General features: G+C 46.3%; 1 long non-coding RNA gene across 1 annotated transcript; it reads right to left on the bottom strand.

Annotated features, from left to right (window-relative positions):
- Positions 1 to 484: 484 nt before the first annotated feature.
- LOC141174596 (uncharacterized) lies at positions 485 to 4,878 on the bottom strand. Its single transcript, XR_012252917.1, has 2 exons — positions 4,640 to 4,878; positions 485 to 1,102 (listed from the first exon to the last, which is right to left on the bottom strand). It is a non-coding gene; the product is annotated as an uncharacterized lncRNA (long non-coding RNA).
- Between the last annotated feature and the right edge of the window lie 16,202 nt (positions 4,879 to 21,080).

Below are 21,080 nucleotides of genomic sequence, written 5' to 3'. Positions count from 1 at the left end.
CTCCACAGACCTGTGCCTGCCTGATCAGGTCTTATAAAAGACGATTATTAGCTGTAATTGCAAACAAGGGTTATTCCACAAAATATTAAACATAGGGGTTGTATAATAATTGACCCACACTTTTATGTTTAAAATTTAATAAAATTCAACTGAGTAACATAACTTTTTGGTTTGTAAGATTTATGCTTCTGTTCATAAAACCTACTCTCGTTTGCAGTTTGAAGGCTCTAACTTATTTGCATCTTATCAAACCAGCTAAATCTGCAGGGGGTTGAATACTACTTGTAGGCACTGTATAATTAATACCATATGTTCAATGTGAAGGTGATATGTCCCCTCTCCGTATATGTCTTTATGGATTTTAATTTTTCTCTACGACATATTGAATTTCACTGAAACCCACCTAAACTATACCATTGCATGACAAAGTGTATGTGTGTGCAATGCATATTGGAAATTAGAGATGCACCGGTAGTCATATAGCTAATGGCAGCAGTCATTTATTCTTATGTTGCATAACAAAATGCACATACAGCAAATATTTTATCAGTGTAACACCATGCTTTTTAATTGGAATTCTATTGCCCGTTCATTAGTTTAATATTGCCACTTTCGATAATTTTCTTTAATTGGTTCTTTCTAAATATAGCATCTGTATGTAGACAGTCTTAATTCTTTTCTCTTTAGGAAACCTCTAGTATTGGTGAAAATCCAAGGAGTCATGTGAAGAACCTTTGTACACAAAGCTTACAATCTAGGTCACAGTAACAGAAATAGACAGCAGTCTTCCAATTATTGCATTAAATATAGAGAGGATGCCACTCAGCGACTGGCTGACGTAGAGATTGTATCATTAAATCCCAATGATGATCTTTTAAATTAGCCTTCTGGTTGCCCAGTGTGGTTTGCCCAATAACCTTCTTCCCAGTGGACAAAGTTTCATACAGGGAGATAAGAATCAAGCAGTGAGTTTTACCAGGGTCAGGAAGACTAAAAAGAAAAGTCTCATTGAACACGGTTACTTTGGATTTTGCTCGTAGACTTGATTTCTGATGCTTTTGCTTATGTTGATTGCTGAATACATCTATTCTCGCATACACATCTAAAAAAGAAAGACAAAAAATATTGAGATAATAAAATATGACTTTAAAAGTTACATGGCATAATATAAACCCAGGCTCGAACTGGCCCAGAGGAGGACAGGTGAATTCCCCGGTGGGCCACTGTGTAGGAGTAAAGTCACTTACCTCCCAACATGAGCAGTAGTTTGCCCAATACATTTGATTAACCACGTTCAGACAAGGGTAGTATTTCATTAGTCATACAACAAACTACCAACTTATTATATGGAAGCAAAAGTAGATTTGTGGATGAAGGCAATGTAATATTTGCATGTAGCTGAATAGTGGACCCCCAGAGTCAATGTGACTGATGGGTCCTTGCCATCCCAGTCTGACACTGTACAAACCCATAGGGGCTCTGCCTCTTTAACATGCTCTTTTTATACACAGTCATGGGACTTAGTTGAAAAAGGACTCTCCAGCTCTTTGTCATTAATACCACTTTTCCAGCATTTTGTTAACCCAACTTTTTTATATGCATTGCTCCTATTAAATTCCAAATTAGTTAAAGTTTTTCAATGAAATTGAAAATTGTCTAACATTCATTCTATTCTGTGTCCTATGTTCCACTGTGAGTACAATATGTCGCTAAGAGATTTACAAATCATTGCATTCTTCTTTTCTTTACGTTTTACAAAACGTCCCAACATTTTGAAATTAGGGTTGCATGTAAAAATGACATTTATAAAAAAAAATTTGGCGTTAAAAAACAAAGACACCCCCAACCAAACCTGGTGCTTCAATTACAGGGGGGGGGGGGGACGATTTAGTCAGCAACCAATTGTGCAAGTTCTCCCACTTTAAAAGATGAGAGAGGCCTGTAATTGACATCATAGGTAGACCTCAACTATGAGAGACAAAATGAGAAAACAAATCCTGAAAATCACATTGTCTGAATTGGAAAGAATTTTTTTCAAATTTTGGTGGAAAATAAGTATTTGATCACTTACAAACAAGCACGATTTCTGGCTCTCACAGACCTGTAACTTCTTCCTTAAGAGGGTCCTCTGTCCTCCACTCATTACCTGTAGTACTGGAATCTGTTTGAACTTGTTATCAGTATAAAAGACACCTGTCTGCAACCTCAAACAGTCGCACTCCAAACTCCACTATGATGAAGACCAAAGAGCTGTCAAAGGACACCAGAAACAAAATTGTAGCCCTGCACCAGTCTGGGAAGACTGAATCTGCAAAAGGTAAGCAGCTTGGTGTGCAGAAATCAACTGTGGGAGCAATAATTAGAAAATGGAAGACATAAAGACATACAAGACCATTGATAATCTCCCTTGATCTGGGGCTCCACACAAGATCTCACCCCATGGGGTCAAAGTGATCTCAAGAACGGTGAGCAAAAATCCCAGAACCACACGGGGGACCTAGTGAATGACCTGCAGAGAGCTGGGACCAACGTTACACAGGCTACCATTAGTAACACACTACACCGCCAGGGACTCAGATCCTGCAGTGCAAGACGTGACCCCCTGCTTAAGCCATTACATGTCTGGGCCCGTCTGAAGTTTGTTAGAGAGCATTTGGATGATCCAGAAGAGTATTGGGAGAATGTCATATGGTAAGATGAAACCAAAGTAGAACTGTTTGCTAGAAACACAACTCGTCGTGTTTGGAGTAGAAAGAATGCTGAGTTGCATCCAAAGAACACCATACCTACTGTAAAGCATGAGGGTGGCAACATCATGCTTTGGGGCTGTTTCTCTGCCAAGGGACCAGGACAACTGATCCGTGTACATGAAAGAATTAAAGAGGCCATGTATCGTGAGATTTTGAGTGCAAACCTCCTTCCATCAGCAAGGGCACTTAAGATGAAACATGGCTGGGTCTTTCAGCATGACAATGATCCCAAGCACACCGTCAAGGCAACGAAGGAGTGGCTTCGTAGGAAGCATTTCAAGGTCCTGGAGTGGCCTAGCCAGTCTCCAGATCTAAACCCTATAGAAAACCTTTGGAGGGAGTTGAAAGTCTGTGTTGCCCAGCGACAGCCCCAAAACATCACAGCTCTAGAGGAGATCTGCATGGAGGAATGGGCCAACATACCAGCAACAGTGTGTGCCAACCTTATGAAGAGTTACAGAAAACGTTTGACCTCTGTCATTGCCAACAAAGAATATATAACAAAGTATTGAGATGAACTTTTGTAATTGACAAAATACTTATTTTCCACCAAAATTCGAAAAGAAAATTCTTTCCAAATCAGACAATGCGATTTTCAGGATTTGTTTTCTCATTTTGTCTCTCATAGTTGAGGTCTACCTATGATGTCAATTACAGGCCTCTCTCATCTTTTTAAGTGGGAGAACTTGCACAATTGGTGGCTGACTAAATACTTTTTTCTCCACTGTATACCAAAATCGTATTCACATTTCCTAACACAGCACAGGACTTCCAACTCAGCACTTGCTTGACAGATTCTGTCAAGGTATCAAAGAGGTTTACTCGCCATCAGCATTGATGGCATACTATTTAAGTATGCTCCCAATATCTGATTGGTGTTGTTGGACCCCTCAACAATTGCACAATGACGATATATGTAATTGGTAAGCTACTTATGATGGGACATCCTCTTTAAAGGGAATCTGTCAGCAGGTTTTTGATATGTAATCTGACAACAGCATGATGTAGGGACAGAGACACTAATACCAACGATGTATCACTTAGTTTATTGGGTGCCGCACTTATGATAAAGTTACAGTTTTCTAGCAGAGATCAGTTGCTGAGCTGTATACAATCCCGCCCACACCACTGATTGGTAGCTTTCTGTATACATTGCATAGTGACAGAAAACTGCTAATCTGTGCTGAGAATGGGGTTGGACTAGGAGGCACATGGTCAGTTGTCCTGTAGTGATAATCTCCTGCTGATAAAACACTGATTGTATTAGAACATCAAAATACAGCCCAGTAAGTGACACATTGCTGTTAATCAGGGACTCTACTCCTTCATCATGGTGCTGTCAGATTACATAGCAAAAAACAGTTGACAAATTCCTTTTAAAACTAGGAATGTGCTGCAGAAAAATCTCTATTTTCTTTTGGAGAGCACTGTGTATGCTGCAGTTTCTGGCATGGCCAATCCGATAGAATGGCTGTAGAGGTTTTAAATACAACCTCTAATGCGGGGGCAAACATAGGCCTGAGCAGGTTTTGCCAGTTTTCTGGTGTAAAACTGCCTGATACATCAGAAACCCAAAGATGCACAAACATTTTACAACCAGCTCGACTAAATTTTTGAACAGTTGTTGGAGCTCTGACAAGGTGTGGCCATTCAGGCCCTACAATTCCATCATAACGTAGCTGGGATTAATGGCGCTATATAAATGAATAAAATAAAAAAACGTATCCAACGAAAGTGGCATAAATTACAACAGAAGTGTACACCAGTCCCTGACTCAAGTACATTTTTGGCGGTGGTGCACGGCTGCTCTAACGTGATCAATACTTTACACCCTGGAAATGTTATGTAATAAGTTGTATCATAGTTCAGTCTTCTAATTAAATACATACCCCTCTCCTTAATAATGCTGGATGAGCTTGTTTTAAACTTTAGTATCCCAACTTCTATTTTCTGTGCTGTAGGGAGACATTTCAGTGATATTAGGACCTGTCCTATGATGTCCTGAAGTAAAATCAAAGAAAAAAACATAATGGTACAATGGCACATAGTTAAATATAATGGATTGGAAGTAATTTTTGTACAATGCAAAACTTTCAACAAATTTAGTACATTTAGAAATTCGCCCTTAAATATCAAGCATTTTGGTAGCCAGAGAGCTCCTGATGATTAACAGTTTGGATCTGCAACATAATTATCCAATAGCCCAAACTGTAAACTCAAATACTGTACCCAAAGGGCAGAAGACAGTCAGTGAAGCTGGCTGGATCCAATGATCTGGTCATCTTCAGAGCAGCGCTTACAAGCTCTATTACAAAGAGCTTGTAAGTGTTGCGCTAATTGCCTAAGAAACCATCCACTACTGATAGACTGCATCGGTAGGCAGTAATCTAAGCAACAAGCTGTAAACTATTGATCAAAATCTCTTCGTTCTTAAAAATATAGAGGATTTTTAATGAGAGGTAAATAGCAAAGTTGTATTTTTCTTTTACAAGCATAACTTCTTTTAGGCCACGTTCAATATGGTCAATATTTGGTCAGTATTTTACATCAGTATTTGTAAGCCAAAATCATGAGTGGAACAATCAGAGAAAAGGTATAATAGAAACAGGTCACCACTTCTGCATTTATCACCCACTCCTGGTTTTGGCTTACAAATAATGATGGTAAATACTGACCAAATACGGAATGTATGAACGTGCCCATAGTTGTAGTCTTCACCAACATCCAAAAATAGGGAACTTCTTCTTTTTGTAATAGTACATGCGGCACAATTTACCATGTAGACACCTTTATGGATCCCTTAAATATTACTGATGAGGCACCCCTAGCAGGTAATGAGGTACAAGAGGGGAAGTAGTTTTGACAGAACGGAATTTATGCTGGTACAGCCTCTCTCTAGCACCACCAATCTCTGGTTTAGCATATAATAACAAATTTTGGGCATATTTTAATTTAGGTATTTTTATACAAATTTTGGCACTAACAAAGAGCAATGACACGGCCAACACATTTCTATTTTCTGGCTGTTGAGGGCCAGTAGACTGTTACAGCAATTCTCCAAGATGTAACTTTCACACAAACAGTTTCTTTTAGGAATGCAAGCGATTCAGATAGTAGTGCAAGTCAACTATAGAGACTTGTAAATGATGCAGAAGAGGACTGAAGCAACGCTGGGAACAGGAGAAGACGGCAATTGATAAGTATTTAATACATGAACATTACACTATATGCAAAGGGTCTGAATACTTATGACCATGTGATATTTCAGTTTTTCTTTTTTAATAAATTTGCAGAAATTTCTACATTTCTCCTTTTTTCGGTCAAGATGGGGTGCAGAGTGTACTTTAATGAGAAAAAAATGAACTTTTTAGAATTTACCAAATGGCTGCAATGAAACAAAGAGGGAAAAATTTAAAGGGGTCTGAACACTTTCCATACCCACTGTACATATTGCGAAGGGAATACAATTTTTTTCTGGCAGTTTTTCCTTCAGAAAGCCATACTTTACATACACTAAATTCACATATTTACATGTAGTTTTGTAATTTGGCATTCAGTCTAGATAGTAGACAAAGTATCAAAGTATAAACCACAGCTACCAGTTGAAGGAAAAAAAATTCTGGATTATGCCCATGGTTTTTGCACTATTATCCTCTGAACATATTGCACCGAAGGGTATTTCTTTTCATGAAACCGGTTCCATTATATCTGGTATAATGGAAATTGACTATTGGTTGCCTGATCCCAGTGTTAAACATATCAATGGGGTATTATAGTGGGGAACGGCACTTTGATGTTTTAAGACCTAGAGGTCTTAAAGAGGTTGTCCGTTACCATTTACAATGCCCCCATCGATTTAAATTGTGTAAAATAGTCTTATTGTAAACACCTTGTGTTGCCATTCTTGCCTGTGAGCGGCACTATCACTGGCCGCTTACAGGCATCACGTGACCCCGGCTGCAGCCGGTTCCGACATCCGCTGATGTCACGTCAAGTTCCGGCTGCAGCCAGATGTGACCCGGTGACTCGCTCCCCGCTGATTGATGGGCTGTGGGCGGGGTTTCACCTGTACGTCGCACCCAGCATCCACCGCGCGCTTGCCCAACGAAAGCGAATGTTTTACTCATTCATCGGGGAATTGACAGAATGTTTAGGGCGTAGTCAGACGGCCGTGTAAATCTGACAAAGATAGGACCGCAATGCATGGACTGGAAGTGGCTCTCCCAATCCGAGAGTGACAGCTTCATGTATTTCTATACAGCTTTCACGTTCGGGTCGGAAGAGCCGCCAGCCAGTCAGTGTACTGCGGTCCAATCTGGGGCCAATTTATACTGCCGTCTGATTGCGACCTTAGACAGGTCGATAATCAGGAAATGAGCACTCCTTGGAACGTTCGTTGCCAAACATTGGCCAGTGTAAATTGGCTCTAAGTTTAGAAGGTCATAAAGTTGTCCTGCGATTTGTATCACAAAATCAGAAAACAGCTAAAGAACAAAAATAAATGTGCCTTACTGAAGAGCCATTTTGGTGGACCTCAGCTGGCCATCTATTACATGCATTATAGTTAGAGTTGTCCTACGTGCAAATATATTTTTTAAAAATGCTCAAAATGGATTAAAAAATAGAAGCGATTATAACTTTATTGATTTCTTGCTGTTCCCATTTCAATTCTGTGAAATTTCCACAGTGATTTGATTTAGCAGTCACATGTCCCCAAAACAAAACAATAACAATTTGAGACAATCTGAGCTTTTTCTAGAAAATTTGTACCCACTGGTCAACCCTTTCAGTAGCCTTTAGGTAATACTATAGTGTTGTTTTGCAGCAGTCTCAACAGCTCATTGGGACTGGTGATGGCTAGTGTTGAGCGAACATGCTCGACACTGCTCGGTACTCGCCCGAGCATCACACTACTCGGGATGTTCGGCGAGCACCGAGCATTTCCGGGTTACTCGGGTGGGAGCTCGGGTCTCCGCCCTGCATGTTTGGCGCTCTTTACAGAGCCAATGAACATGCAGGGATTGCCAGCCAGTCACTGTAATGGCGCAGCCATGTTGGTTGTGGGCATTACAGTGATTGGCTGGCCGCACAGCGTCACCTCAAGTATTTAAAACCGGGTGCCGCCATCTTGGACACAGTCGCTCCGGATCAGACAGTGTAGGGACAGCGCTGCTGATTTAGGGAGCGATATAAACTGCGAAATAGTTAGTGTAGGGTCTGTAAAGGCTGCCAGATCAAACAAACAGTCCTTCTCAGGACTAATATCCATCCCAGATATCAGGCAGGCAGGCTGTATAGGAGACGCAGTGGTTATACCAGCAAACGCTGCATTACAGTCCTGTGTGCTGCTCCTGTTGCTGAAATTGCTGGACTTAGCTCCAGGTCTCAGGGGACAGGAAAAATCCTTTTTTTTTTCATCCAAATCCTCTTTTTTTTTTCCTCCTTCACACTGTACAAATACCCGTCTTATTAACCTTTTGATGTCCCCCCCCCCCCAAATAAAAGCGTGTCTCTGATTATTCAGACACAAATATATCTGTTGAAAATAGTCAGGTGTAGGCTAGAGAAACAGAAGTGTTGTTTTGCACTTCCACGGTTCAAACCTCTGTATTATCCACTTTTGGGTCATTTGTATCTAAAAAAAAACAGTTTGAGTGTGTCGCTCACTGTTCAGCCGCAAATATATCTATTTAAAAAAGTCTGGTATACCCCAGTAAACAATAACTGTGGTTTTGCCATCCCACGGTAAAAAATCTCTATTATTCAGGTTTTGGTATATTTTCCGTAAAGAAAAACAGTAGTGTCTCCTGACTGTTGTGACACAAAAATATATCTGTTGAAAATATTCTGGTGTAGGCCCGACAAATCCCAGTGTGGTTTTGCAGTTCCACGGGTCAAATCTCTGTACTATCCAGTTTTGGGCCTTTGGGATCTAAAAAAACACAGTTTGAGTGTGTCGCTCACTGTTCAGCCGCAAATATATATATTTAAAAAAAGTCTGATATACCCCAGTAAACAATAACTGTGGTTTTGCCATCCCACGGTAAAAAATCTCTATTATTCAGGTTTTGGTATATTTTCCGTAAAGAAAAACAGTAGTGTCTCCTGACTGTTGTGACACAAAAATATATCGGTTGAAAATAGTCTGGTGTAGGCTCGACAAATCCGAGTGTGGTTTTGCAGTTCCACGGGTCAAATCTCTGTACTATCCAGTTTTGGGCCTTTGGGATCTAAAAAAAAGAACAGTTTGAGTGTGTCGCTCACTGTTCAGCCGCAAATCTATATATTTAAAAAAGTCTGGTATACCCCAGTAAACAATAACTGTGGTTTTGCCATCCCACGGTAAAAAATCTCTATTATTCAGGCTTTGGTATTTTTTACGTAAAGAAAAACAGTAGTGTCACCTGACTGTTGTGACACAAAAATATATCTGTTGAAAATAGTCAGGTGTAGGCCAGACAAATCCCAGTGTGGTTTTGCAGTTCCACGGGTCAAATCTCTGTACTATCCAGTTTTTGGCCTTTGGTATCTAAAAAAACACAGTTTGAGTGTGTCGCTCACTGTTCAGCCGCAAATATATCTATTTAAAAAAGTCTGGTATACCCCAGTAAACAATAACTGTGGTTTTGCCATCCCACGGTAAAAAATCTCTATTATTCAGGTTTTGGTATATTTTCCGTAAAGAAAAACAGTAGTGTCTCCTGACTGTTGTGACACAAAAATATATCTGTTGAAAATAGTCTGGTGTAGGCCCGACAAATCCCAGTGTAGTTTTGCAGTTCCACGGGTCAAATCTCTGTACTATCCAGTTTTGGGCCTTTGGGATCTAAAAAAACACAGTTTGAGTGTGTCGCTCACTGTTCAGCCGCAAATTTATATATTTAAAAAAGTCTAGTATACCCCAGTAAACAATAACTGTGGTTTTGCCATCCCACGGTAAAAGATCTCTATTATTCAGGTTTTGGTATTTTTTACGTAAAGAAAAACGGCAATAGTTTCTCCCAAATATTTGAACAGCCACGACCACAGGAAGTCGACTCTGGCAATTTGTCACAAGAGGTGGACGATGACGAGACACAATTGCCAGGAAGTGAGGAGGAGCATCATGGTGCGCAAGTGGAAGAGGAGGAGGTGGTGGATGATCTAGTAACTGACCCAACGTGGCAGGAGGACATGCAGAGTGAGGCCAGCAGCACACAGGGGAAGGGAGGCAGAGTACCCCAACAGGCAGGAAGAAGCAGTGTGGTGGCCGCACACAGAAGGCGGGCAACCGTTCCCCGTAACACCAACACGAGGGACGCTGCCAGTACAAGTGGTAGGTCTTCCAGAGTCTGGAATTTTTTTAAAGACTCTGCTGATAACCCCAAAAAGGCCATATGTTCCACCTGCCATGCCAGCATCAGCAGGGGTGACAAAACTACCAGCCTGACCACCACCAGCATGATCAGGCACATGGCAGCAAAGCACCCGACTTTGTGGGGCGAAACCCAGGGTCCACGACCAGTGTCAGCGGGTGTCACCACTGCTTCTTCCACTGTTGTGCGTGCAATAGAACCCCCAGTTGTGTGTGCAAGGCAATCCCCTGTCCATACTGCATGTAAAGATGCCCCCTCCTCTCAGTCTTCACTTGTTATGGCAGTTTCTCAAGAAACAGCATCAACATCCACGTCCACGTCCCACTGCAGCGTTCAATTGTCCATATCCCAGACCTTTGAACGAAAGCGGAAATTCGCAGCTAACGCCCCACAGGCCACAGTCCTAAATTCGCACATTTCACGACTGCTTGCTGTAGCATCGGCGTCTCTGCCCCGTTCTAGGCAGAGACGCCGTCCCTCTCACCTCCCCGCTCCTGGCGCGGCGTCCTCCAGCGCTTCTCTCCCCGCTGCTTCTGGCACGCGCTCCTTCCCCGGCAGTGTGCTTAGGGCGCGCGCGCGCGCGCTCCCCCGCTCTTAAAGGGACCGCGCGCGCCGTCCTAAGGAGTCCCCGGCCAATTGCCGGAGGACCTCCCATATAAAAGGCACCTCCTCCAAAATGGAGGTGCCCGAGCAATGTTGTAGCACTGTTCACTACTCTGCTTCAGCCCTCAGGTCCCGTTGCCAGTTACCTGCCAGATACCTGCCAGATTCCTGCCAGTCTGCTGTCTTATTCCTGCCTGATATCCTGCTACCTGCCTGCTAGCCTGATTTCCGACGGTCTGCCTTCCAACTCCTGTCAGTCTGTCTAAGGACCAGCTTGCCCGCTCACCTGGGAGCGCACATCTTCTACCTGCCTGCTTGCCTGAGGTCCGACGGTCTGCCTTCCAACTCCTGTCAGTCTAAGGACCAGCTTGCCCGCTCACCTGGGAGCGCTCATCTGCTGCCTGTCTGCTAGCCTACCTGGAGGCTCTGCCGTCACGTGCTGTGACCACCCGCCTGTCCAGAGACTCCTGCCCGCTCACCTGGGAGCGCTCATCTGCTACCTGTCTGTTGGTCTTCCTGGAGGCTCCGCCGTCACATGCTGTGACCACCCGTTTATCCAGAGACTCTCGCCTGCTCACCTGGGAGCTCACGTCTATCATCAGCCGCCACAGGTCGTACCAATCCTTTACCCAGAGACTGCCCCGGTCACTCGCCGTGACCTCCTGCCCGTTCATCCAGAGACTGCCCCGGTCACTTGCCGTGACCTCCTGCCCGTTCATCCAGAGACTGCCCCGGTCACTTGCCGTGACCTCCTGTCCGTTCATTCAGAGCCTGTCCCGGTCACCTGCTGTGACTGCCTGCCCGTCTACCCTGGTCGCCACCCGCTCCCTTACAAGGACCGCCCCCTTGTATAGTAGCTCAGAGGTTCCGCCTCCCAGACCCGTTACAGTTTGCTCGGGCCATGGAACCCGGTGGCACCCAAGCTCCCTCGCTCTCGGACCTGTGTCATGAACTGTCCCGTCAGAGGTCCCAACAGGAGTCCATCCTGGGTCACCTGCGGAATGTCAATTCTCGCCTGGACACTCTGACTGCTCTGCCTGCAACCACCGCCAGTGCCATGACTCGCAATCCGGCAGCTCCACTGCCCACTAATGACATGGTATCCTACCCCGGACCCCGGCTTTCTGCACCTCCTCGCTTCGGAGGCGACTCCGCCCAGGCTCGGGGCTTCATAAATCAGTGCACCCTGCACTTTGAACTCCTGTCTCACCAGTTTAACTCCGACCGGGCCAAAATTGCCTTCATCATGTCCCATCTCACCGGAGAGGCCCTGGCCTGGCTAAATCCTCTATGGGAGAGAGGAGACCCCCTGGTGTCCGATTTGCCTGCCTTTCTCACGGCTTTCCGGAAAGTCTTCGACGAACCCGGACGGAAGACCTCATCCGCATCATCACTGCTACGCCTCCGTCAGGGAAGTCTCACTGTGGGCCAATATGCCATACGGTTCCGTACCCTTGCCTCGGAGCTGGCCTGGGATAATGACGCTCTGGTATCCGTCTTCTGGGAGGGTCTGTCCGGCCGTATTAAAGATGAACTTGCCGGTCGGGACATTCCTACCACTCTCGATGACCTAATAACTCTTGCCACCCGGATTGACCTGCGGTTCCAGGAGCGTGCCAAAGAGGTCACCCGTGAGAGGAGGTTTCCACGTCTAGCTCCTACTTTTCAGAAACCCGTCACTCCCTCCGTCTCTCCTCAGGTACACTCTCCTGAGCCTATGCAGGTCGACCAGACCAAGATGGTCGGTTCTCGCCAAGAAACTCGCCGAGCCGAGGGAAGCTGTTTCTATTGTGGCAGTATGAAGCACTTCATCCGTTCCTGCCCGGAAAAGCCGGGAAACGGCAGTGTCTAGGACCACACGGAGAGGTCGTCCTAGACAAAAGTAAGCCCTCTCCGTCTCTGACCTTACCGGTCTCTATTGCTTGGGGAGAGAACCGTCTCTTTGAACTCGCCCATCTGGATTCTGGAGCTGCTGGAAACCTCATCTCCCAGTCTCTGGTAGAGAGATACCATATTCCCACCAAGTACCTGGCTGAACCATTGTCAGTCGCCTCCGTGGATGGAAGACTTCTCTCGGAGACCATCCTGCTCGTCACTGAACCCATAACCCTGCAGGTGGGAATGCTGCACTCTGAGGAGATCTCATTCCATGTGCTGTCCGGACTTTCTCACTCCCTGTTGCTAGGTCTACCATGGCTCCAGACACATGAACCCGTATTGAACTGGCGGTCCGGTGAAGTACTCCGATGGGGTCCTGACTGCCATAGGACCTGCCTGGTCCCGGTCCGTCCACTTCGCCCTCAGCCTACTCCAGCTAACTTACCTGGTCTCCCGGCTCCCTACTGGCCCTATGCGGACGTCTTCGGTAAGAAGGAAGCTGAGACGTTGCCACCCCATAGGCCATACGATTGCCCGATCGACCTGGTACCTGGCACCACTCCTCCCCATGGGCGTATCTACCCGTTGTCTGCAGCCGAGACCCGGGCCATGTCTGAATACATTGAAGAGAATCTGGCTAGGGGATTTATCCGAAAATCTACCTCCCCGGCTGGAGCCGGATTCTTCATTGTCAAAAAGAAAGACGGCTCGCTACGTCCCTGTATTGACTACAGAGGACTCAATCTCATCACGGTAAAAAACAAATATCCCCTGCCACTCATCTCCGAATTGTTTGACCGTCTCAAGGGCGCCAGGATCTTCTCCAAGCTGGATCTGCGGGGAGCGTATAATCTGGTCCGTATCCGTCAAGGAGACGAGTGGAAGACGGCATTCAATACCCGGGACGGTCACTACGAGTACCTTGTGATGCCCTTCGGTCTCTGTAATGCTCCCGCGGTCTTTCAGGAACTAGTCAACGACATCTTTCGTGACCTCCTGTACTCCTGCGTAGTGGTATACCTGGACGATATCTTGGTCTTCTCTCCGGATCTCCCCACACACCGGAGGGATGTTCGTCAGGTCCTGCTTAGGCTTCGGCAGAACCACCTTTATGCCAAATACGAGAAGTGCCTCTTCGATCAGACCTCCCTTCCGTTCTTGGGCTATGTCATCTCCCAAACAGGTCCAGGGGTTCAGCACCTTCTCAAGTATATCAGGAGCGCTTGACGGAACCCCGCTTTCTTTATGTTCCTTACTAGACTTCTCGCGCCGGGTCTTCTCTCTCCTGCCCTGCGCTTCCCCACACAAAGTCTCGATCGGGTACTCTGATGTCCATCTGGGTAACTTGGAGTTCCCGGACCTATTTGGTGCCCTTTACGGCGACTAGGGTGAGGTTGTGGCAACTGCACCATGGAAGTGCAGAAGCCTCCGTTTTTTCCAGCCGAGACCTGGAGTAACACGGCTGGTCCAGGGACCGGTTCCCTTCTTGCGGCCTGATCCCTCTGACACTTGGCAGACTCGGGCGTACGGGTGGCTTCCTGCTCCTTCCGTACCTCTGGGATCCCTTATGTTACCGGAGCCTTTCTCCTCTGCTCCCCTCCTGGGCCTCTCTTACTAGGCCCCACTTCTGGAGCAGAGCTCCTGAAGAGACTCTGCTCCCCTCCTCTCCTTACTACTCACTGACTGAACTTCTGAACTCCTCTAAGATGGCTTCCCTATATATATATCTCCTATAATGGTGCTCCTCTATTCTACATCCACCCCTCACACCCACTACTGGTTCCCCCTCTCTTTGGTTCCCCCCACTCCAGCCAGGGACAGGGCAGCAGAAGAAGTGCATAATGCCCTTCCAGCCAGCCTGGAGTAGTGTAGTGTAGAATGTGGGTGTTGGGGTTCCGGGCAGCACTCCCTCCTTACCTGAGAAAGGAGACGCCACACCTCTGGGTGAGGTGCAGTACCTCTGTGTCGACCGAACCCTCAGGGGCGCCACATTGACAGCATTGACCTGGGGGTCAGAAATGCTTCCTGGGTCGATCCCCATGCTGTCCCCATGTCATTTGAGCACTGTCACTATCGTTTTGGGCACTTTTTAGGCTTTCTACAGACTGTTGGGGGTGCTGCCGCAAAAATGCTCGGGTCTCCCATAGACTAACATTGGGCTCATTGCTCGAGTCGAGCACCCGAGTATCACGGTGAGCTCGGCCGAGCTTCGAGCATCCGAGCATTTTAGTGCTCAATCAACACAATGCCAATGGAAATTATTGGCAATTATCAAGACAAACTCAATAAAGGAGTGTTACTGCAGGTGGGGACCACAGACCACATCGCAGTACCAATGCTTTCTGGCTGGTGTTTTGGTCACTTTTGAATGTTGGTTGTGCTTTCACACTCGTGGTAGCATGAGACGGACTCTACAACCCACAGAAGTTGCTCAGGTAGTGCAGCTCATCCAGGATGGCACATCAATGCGAGCTGTGGCAAGAAGGTTCACTGTGTCTATCAGCGTAGTGTCCAGAGGTAGGAGGCGCTACAAGGAGACAGGCCAGTACACCAGGAGACATGGAGGGGTCCGTTGGAGGGCAACAACCCAGCAGCAGGACCGCTACCTCCACCTTTGTGCAAGGAGGAACAGGAGGAGCACTGCCAGAGCCCTGCAAAATGACCTCCAGCAGGCCATAAATGTGCATGTGTCTGCACAAACGGTTAGAAACCGACTCCATGAGGGTGGTATGAGGGCCCGACGTTCACAGATGGGGATTGTGCTCACAGCCCAACACCGTGCAGGACTCTTGGCATTTGGCACAGAACACCAGGATTGGCAAAAGTCGCCACTGGCGCCCTGTGCGCTTCACAGATGAAAGCAGGTTCACACTGAGCACATGTGACAGACGTGACAGAGTCTGGAGACGCCGTGGAGAGTGATCTGCTGCCTGCAACATCCTTCAGCATGACCGGTTTGGAAGTGGGTCAGTAATGGTGTGGGGAGGCATTTCTTTGGAGGGCCGCACAGCCCTCCATGTGCTCGCCAGAGGTAGCCTGACTGACATTAGGTACCGAGATGAGATCCTCAGACCCCTTGTAAGACCATATGCTGGTGCGGTTGGCCCTTGGTTCCTCCTAATGCAGGACGATGCCAGACCTCATGTGGCTGGAGTGTGTCAGCAGTTCCAGCAAGATGAAGGCATTGAAGCTATGGACTGGCCCGCCCGTTCCCCAGACCTGAATCCGATAGAGCACATCTTGTACATCATGTTTCGCTCCATCCACCAACGTCAAAAAAAATCTTGCAATTTTCCCACTGGCTACCAGGCCCAATATTAGACTCAGAAAGACATTAGCAGCACTAAACTATGGTAACTCACACCCTATTTTTTATATTTGAGCATGGTCTAATCTTCTCAAAGGCCATTGTGAAGGGAGAATGAGGATCAACAGTAACTTCACATGTGAATGTTAGATCCTGTGTCATCTACTGTGTAAAGAGGTGATAACTGTAAATATAATCCTGTCTGTTATGCTAATAAGACTGCTAAAATGTATTCTGTACAGAACAGAAAGTGTGAGTCTAAAATTAGGCCTAGTGGCCAATATAAAAATTGCAAGATTTCTGTATTTTGTTATATATAGATACAGGTGGTTCTCACAAAATTAGAATATTATCAAAAAGTTAATTTATTTCAGTTCTTCAATACAAAAACTGAAACTCATATATTATATAGAGTCATTACAAACAGAGTGATCTATTTCAAGTGTTTATTTCTGTTAATGTTGATGATTATGGCTTACAGCCAATGAAAACACAAAAGTCATTATCTCAGTAAATTAGAATAATTAACAAAAAAAAACCTTCAAAGGCTTCCTACGCAATTAAAAAGGTCCCTTAGTCTGTTTCAGTAGGCTCCACAATCATGGGGAAGACTGCTGACTTGACAGATGTCCAGAAGGCAGACATTGACACACTCCACAAGGAGGGTAAGCCACAAAAGGTCATTGGTAAAGAAGCTGGCTGTTCACAAAGTGCTGTATCCAAGCATACTAATGGAGAGTTGAGTGGAAGGAAAAAGTGTGGTAGAAAAAGGTGCACAAGTAACCGGGATAACCGCAGCCTTGAAATGTTTGTTAAGAAAAGGCCATTCAAAAAATTGGGGCAGATTCACAAGGAGTGGACTGCTGCTAGAGTCATTGCTTCAACAACCACCACACACAGACATATCCAGGACATGGGCTACAAGTGTCGCCACTCATGACCAATAGACAACGCCAGAAGCGCCTTACTTGAGCAAAGGAGAAAAAGACCTGGACTGTTGCTCAGTGGTCCAAGGTGTTGTTTTCAGATGAAAGTAAATTTTGCATTTCATTTGGAAATCAAGATTCCAGAGAAAGAGTGGAGAGGCCACAATCCAAGGTGCTTGAGGTCTAGTGTGAAGTTCCCACAATCAGTGATGGTTTGGGGAGCCATGTCATCTGCTGGTGTAGTCCACTGTGTTTTATCAAGACCAAAGTCAGTGCAGCCATCTACCAGGAAATTTTAGAGCACTTCATGCTTCCCTCTGCCGACAAGCTTTTTGGAGATGGAAATTTCATTCTCCAGCTGGACTTGGCTCCTGTCCACACTGCCAAAAGTACCAATACTTGGTTTAAAAACAACAGTATCACTGTGCTTGATTGGCCAGCAAACTTGCCTGACCTTAACCCCTTAGAGAATCTATGGGGTATTGTCAAGAGGAAGATGAGAGACACCACACCCAACAATGCAGACGAGCTGAAGGCTGCTATCAAAGCAACCTGGGCTTCCATAACACCTCATGAAGGTCTGCTAAGGTGTTATGGAAGCCCAGGTTGCTTTGATAGCAGCCTTCAGAGGGAGACCCAGCCTATTCGCACACACACGGACAGGTAAGGATTCGGTCTGTAGTTCTGGAACACTCTGGTGCAGGGTCCCGACTGAATGCTGGACTTACTCGGAGGTTGTCAGACCCCCGTCCCTGGTGACCGCAGGACTCCGCGGGGAGCAGGGAGTCGCCTTCCTTCTGCCATCTCTAAAGTGAGTAAAACCTTGGAAGTTCACCCCTATGGCCTCCAGACTGTTTATTCTGCGCCACACTGCATGACGCGGCGCCCGGTGTCCTCTACCACTACCCCCATCCTCCTGTCTCTCTGCCCTGAGGCCCTGCTCCGCCTGTGGGTAGTAGTAATAACTCTGGCCGCCATAACACCATGCCTCAGCGGACTACAGCGGCGCTGGTGGCCTTCACCAGGTGCCACAGGTGGCGTAGTCGTAAATCAGCCACTCAACCTGGATAAGCCCACACCATTCTTTTAATGTGATGGCCCTGAGCATGGGTCGGGTCCGGGCCACGGCTGCACCCCCATCTCTCCATCACAGGACCCGACTCCGAGTCCCCAATTTCCCAGGGTAAACAAAAGGGCTTTTCGAGTAGAGGCATCACAGTTTCACACTTTTTTGTTAAGTATATAATTCCACATGTGTTAATTCACAGTTTTGATGCCTTCAGTGTGAATGTACAATTTTCATAGTCATGAAAATACAGAAAAATCTTTAAATGAGAAGGTGTGTCCAAACTTTTGGTCTGTACTGTATATATGTATATATATATATATATATATATATATTGTATATATATACACACACACACACACAAACCCCGATGAGATCACTGCCAGCTCCACAATAACAGAAGGAACTACTAGCTGCCACCACCAATCGTTTATACAGGCTGGTTGGACACCCGTTACAGGTAGCGTATGGCTTCAGGGGTGTGGTTTACAGAGCAAGAGGATCAGAGCTATTTACATTTTATAATTTTATATATTTAATCTGAAAAGGTAGGCAGTGTTTATAAAAAAATATACAAAGATGTTACAAAATGGGTACAAAACAGTACGGTATACACAATTACATGAAATAAAAAGGATAACAAAACAAAAGTACTAAATCTGTGTCACGGAAATGGCTCAGAGCTTAGAAAAGGGAGGTACTCCTTAGGAAAATGGACAGAACTCAGAGCAAGCTGTACCTTCCAGGACTGACAAATGACTAAACCCAAACTCTGTTTTTATTAGATCAAGGTTAAGCCCACATACCTCCCCTTGGTGAGCTCATATGGAGGCTGACTGTGTGATGTGCTAGGTCTTTTAAGAAATTTATGAGATGGCCAGCTTTCAGGATATCTTCAACCCTGGAGGTCCCAGGCAGTAGATATTGTCATCATGTTTGCTATCGCAATTTTACCTTTGTATAGCGATGAAACATGGCATGCATATGTAGCGCCCCGAGGGTTCGGCCGCTACAGGGGTATTGCACCTCAAACCAGAGGTGTGATATTCCACTCCCGGGTAAGGATGGAGTGTGGACCAAGACTCAGTAAGCTGCATGCATCACACACACCCCATTTCCGAGGGACAGCTCAACGGTGCTCCCACTAGACAGAAGTGCAGGCATGACAGCATCTGTCCCTGGCTGGAGTGGGGAGGGGGGAGGAAAACCCAGTGATGTAGGAGCAGATAGGGGTTGGGTTTCTGGGCATAGGTAGGAGCCCATTGGTTGCAAGTCACCTGGGCTCATACACAGAGAGGGAGGTATAAAAGGTGGGCACCATCTTAGATCAGTGTTCAGAGAAGAAGTTCAGTCTGAGAGAGGAAGTGACAGAGCAGGGCCTCTGTGGAGCTCTGCTCCGGAGGCGGGCCTAGCCTGTGAGGCCCAGCCAGCACTGGAAGAGAAGAGGAGTTCAGCCAGAGAGGGCTGACAGGGAGCTGTGGCTCAGTCTGGGCCCAGCTCCACGAGGCAGGCCTGGAGTGAAGGCCAGAGCCAGCAGAAAGGACAGCTACAGAAAGGAACAGAAAGGAAAGGAAGAGTGGAACAGAACACCAAGAGAGGCCCAGAGACACGAAGGCAGAAGGAACCCAAAAGGCCCAGGAGATTGCGGGTGATGGGTTGGCAGAACAGGGTACCGGATCCCAAGTTGGTGGAGGCGACTAATCCTCAGCCAAGGACCGGCGGTCGTCATCATATCTTGGTGCGACCCCTCACTGCACCTACTAGAAAGGCACACCACATAGGGTCAGGGAAGTGGACATCCAGCCTCCCAAGAGAAGACCCGAGGCAGCTGGACAAAAGTAGTGTCACTGGTGGTGCACGGCCAGAGAAAGGAATAGAAGGGAGTCCTGTGCCACACTCTGGAATTACCTAGGGGTTGACCGAGCCCCTTGCCTGATGGACGCAGCACGGCTCGGGCAGTTCTACCTGCACACAAGTGACCTGGATGAGAACTGTGAGTAAAGAACCTGAACTGCAACACGTTGTCTCTGTGCTTTCTCACCGCATACAGCACTACTAGTGCTGGGACGCCCGTGCACCATCACTCCCATCATCCACATTCACTGCCCTGGGGCTGCACTCTTCCCGTGGGGAGTTACACTATCTCAGCTGCATACACCATCAGCCCCAGCGGTCTGCCTTGCAGCGGCGGTTCGCACTGACCGCAATCCACGGGTGGCGTAGTCGGACATTAAACCACAAAAACCCCATAAATAGACTGCCACTGGTTTGACCACCCTGAGCCACGGGACCGGGTCGCCGCCACGGAGACTACAAACCCCAGAGAACCGGTTCCGGGTAACTCACGCAAGTACGCACACGCGGCCCAGGGGGCGAGTCACATATCATCATCCATTGGACCAATATTAAGTTGGAGGGGTTACAATGGTCTTACAGTGATGTGAGTGGATGCGTTCTGTTCATGCCTTCGCTACAACACTGAATATATATCTCCCATAAATATAGGATCAATGCAAACCCCAATATTCACTGACTCCAAAAAGTCTGCGATCAGTGCTTGAATAGGAAGCTCTTGCCTTTGAAGAGTACTTCTCCACCTCTGAATAAACAAATCTGCATCTTGGTGGATGGTTCTCAGAGCAGATCTCCTGTTGTAATTAACTGGTCACTGCAGGAGGTCTCTACTTCAATGGAGGTTGAAGTGTCAGCACTTTCCGAGTTACAGTGCCTACAAGTAGTATTCAACCCCCTGCAGATTTAGCTGGTTGACACATGCGGAATTAACTTGGCATTGTGACATTTGTACTATAGATCAGCCTGGAAGTGGGAAATGCACTGCAGCAATTTTTTTTTTTTTTTTAAAAACGTTAAAAGTTAATTCAGAGTGTCATTTATTATTCAACCCCTCAAACCACAAGAATTCTGTTTGGTCCCCCTAAAGTATTAATAAGTAGTTCAGGCACCAAGAATAATGAGCTTCACATGTGTGGATTAAAGATCTCTTTTGCCAGCCTTTTCTGACTATTTAAGACCCTCCCCAAACTTGAGAACAGCACACAGACAGGGTCAACATGGGAAAGACAAAGGAGCATTCCAAGGCCATCAGAGACAAGATCGTGGAGGGTCACAAGGCTGGCAAGGGGTACAAAACCCTTTCCAAGGAGTTGGGCCTACCTGTCTCCACTGTTGGGAGCA

The sequence above is a fragment of the Phyllobates terribilis genome, unplaced genomic scaffold (genome assembly GCF_046119375.1).
Source record: "Phyllobates terribilis strain yellow unplaced genomic scaffold, ASM4611937v1 Scaffold_13__5_contigs__length_258822181, whole genome shotgun sequence".
Lineage (NCBI taxonomy): Eukaryota > Metazoa > Chordata > Amphibia > Anura > Dendrobatidae > Phyllobates > Phyllobates terribilis.
This window is presented reverse-complemented; position numbering and strand designations above follow the sequence as displayed.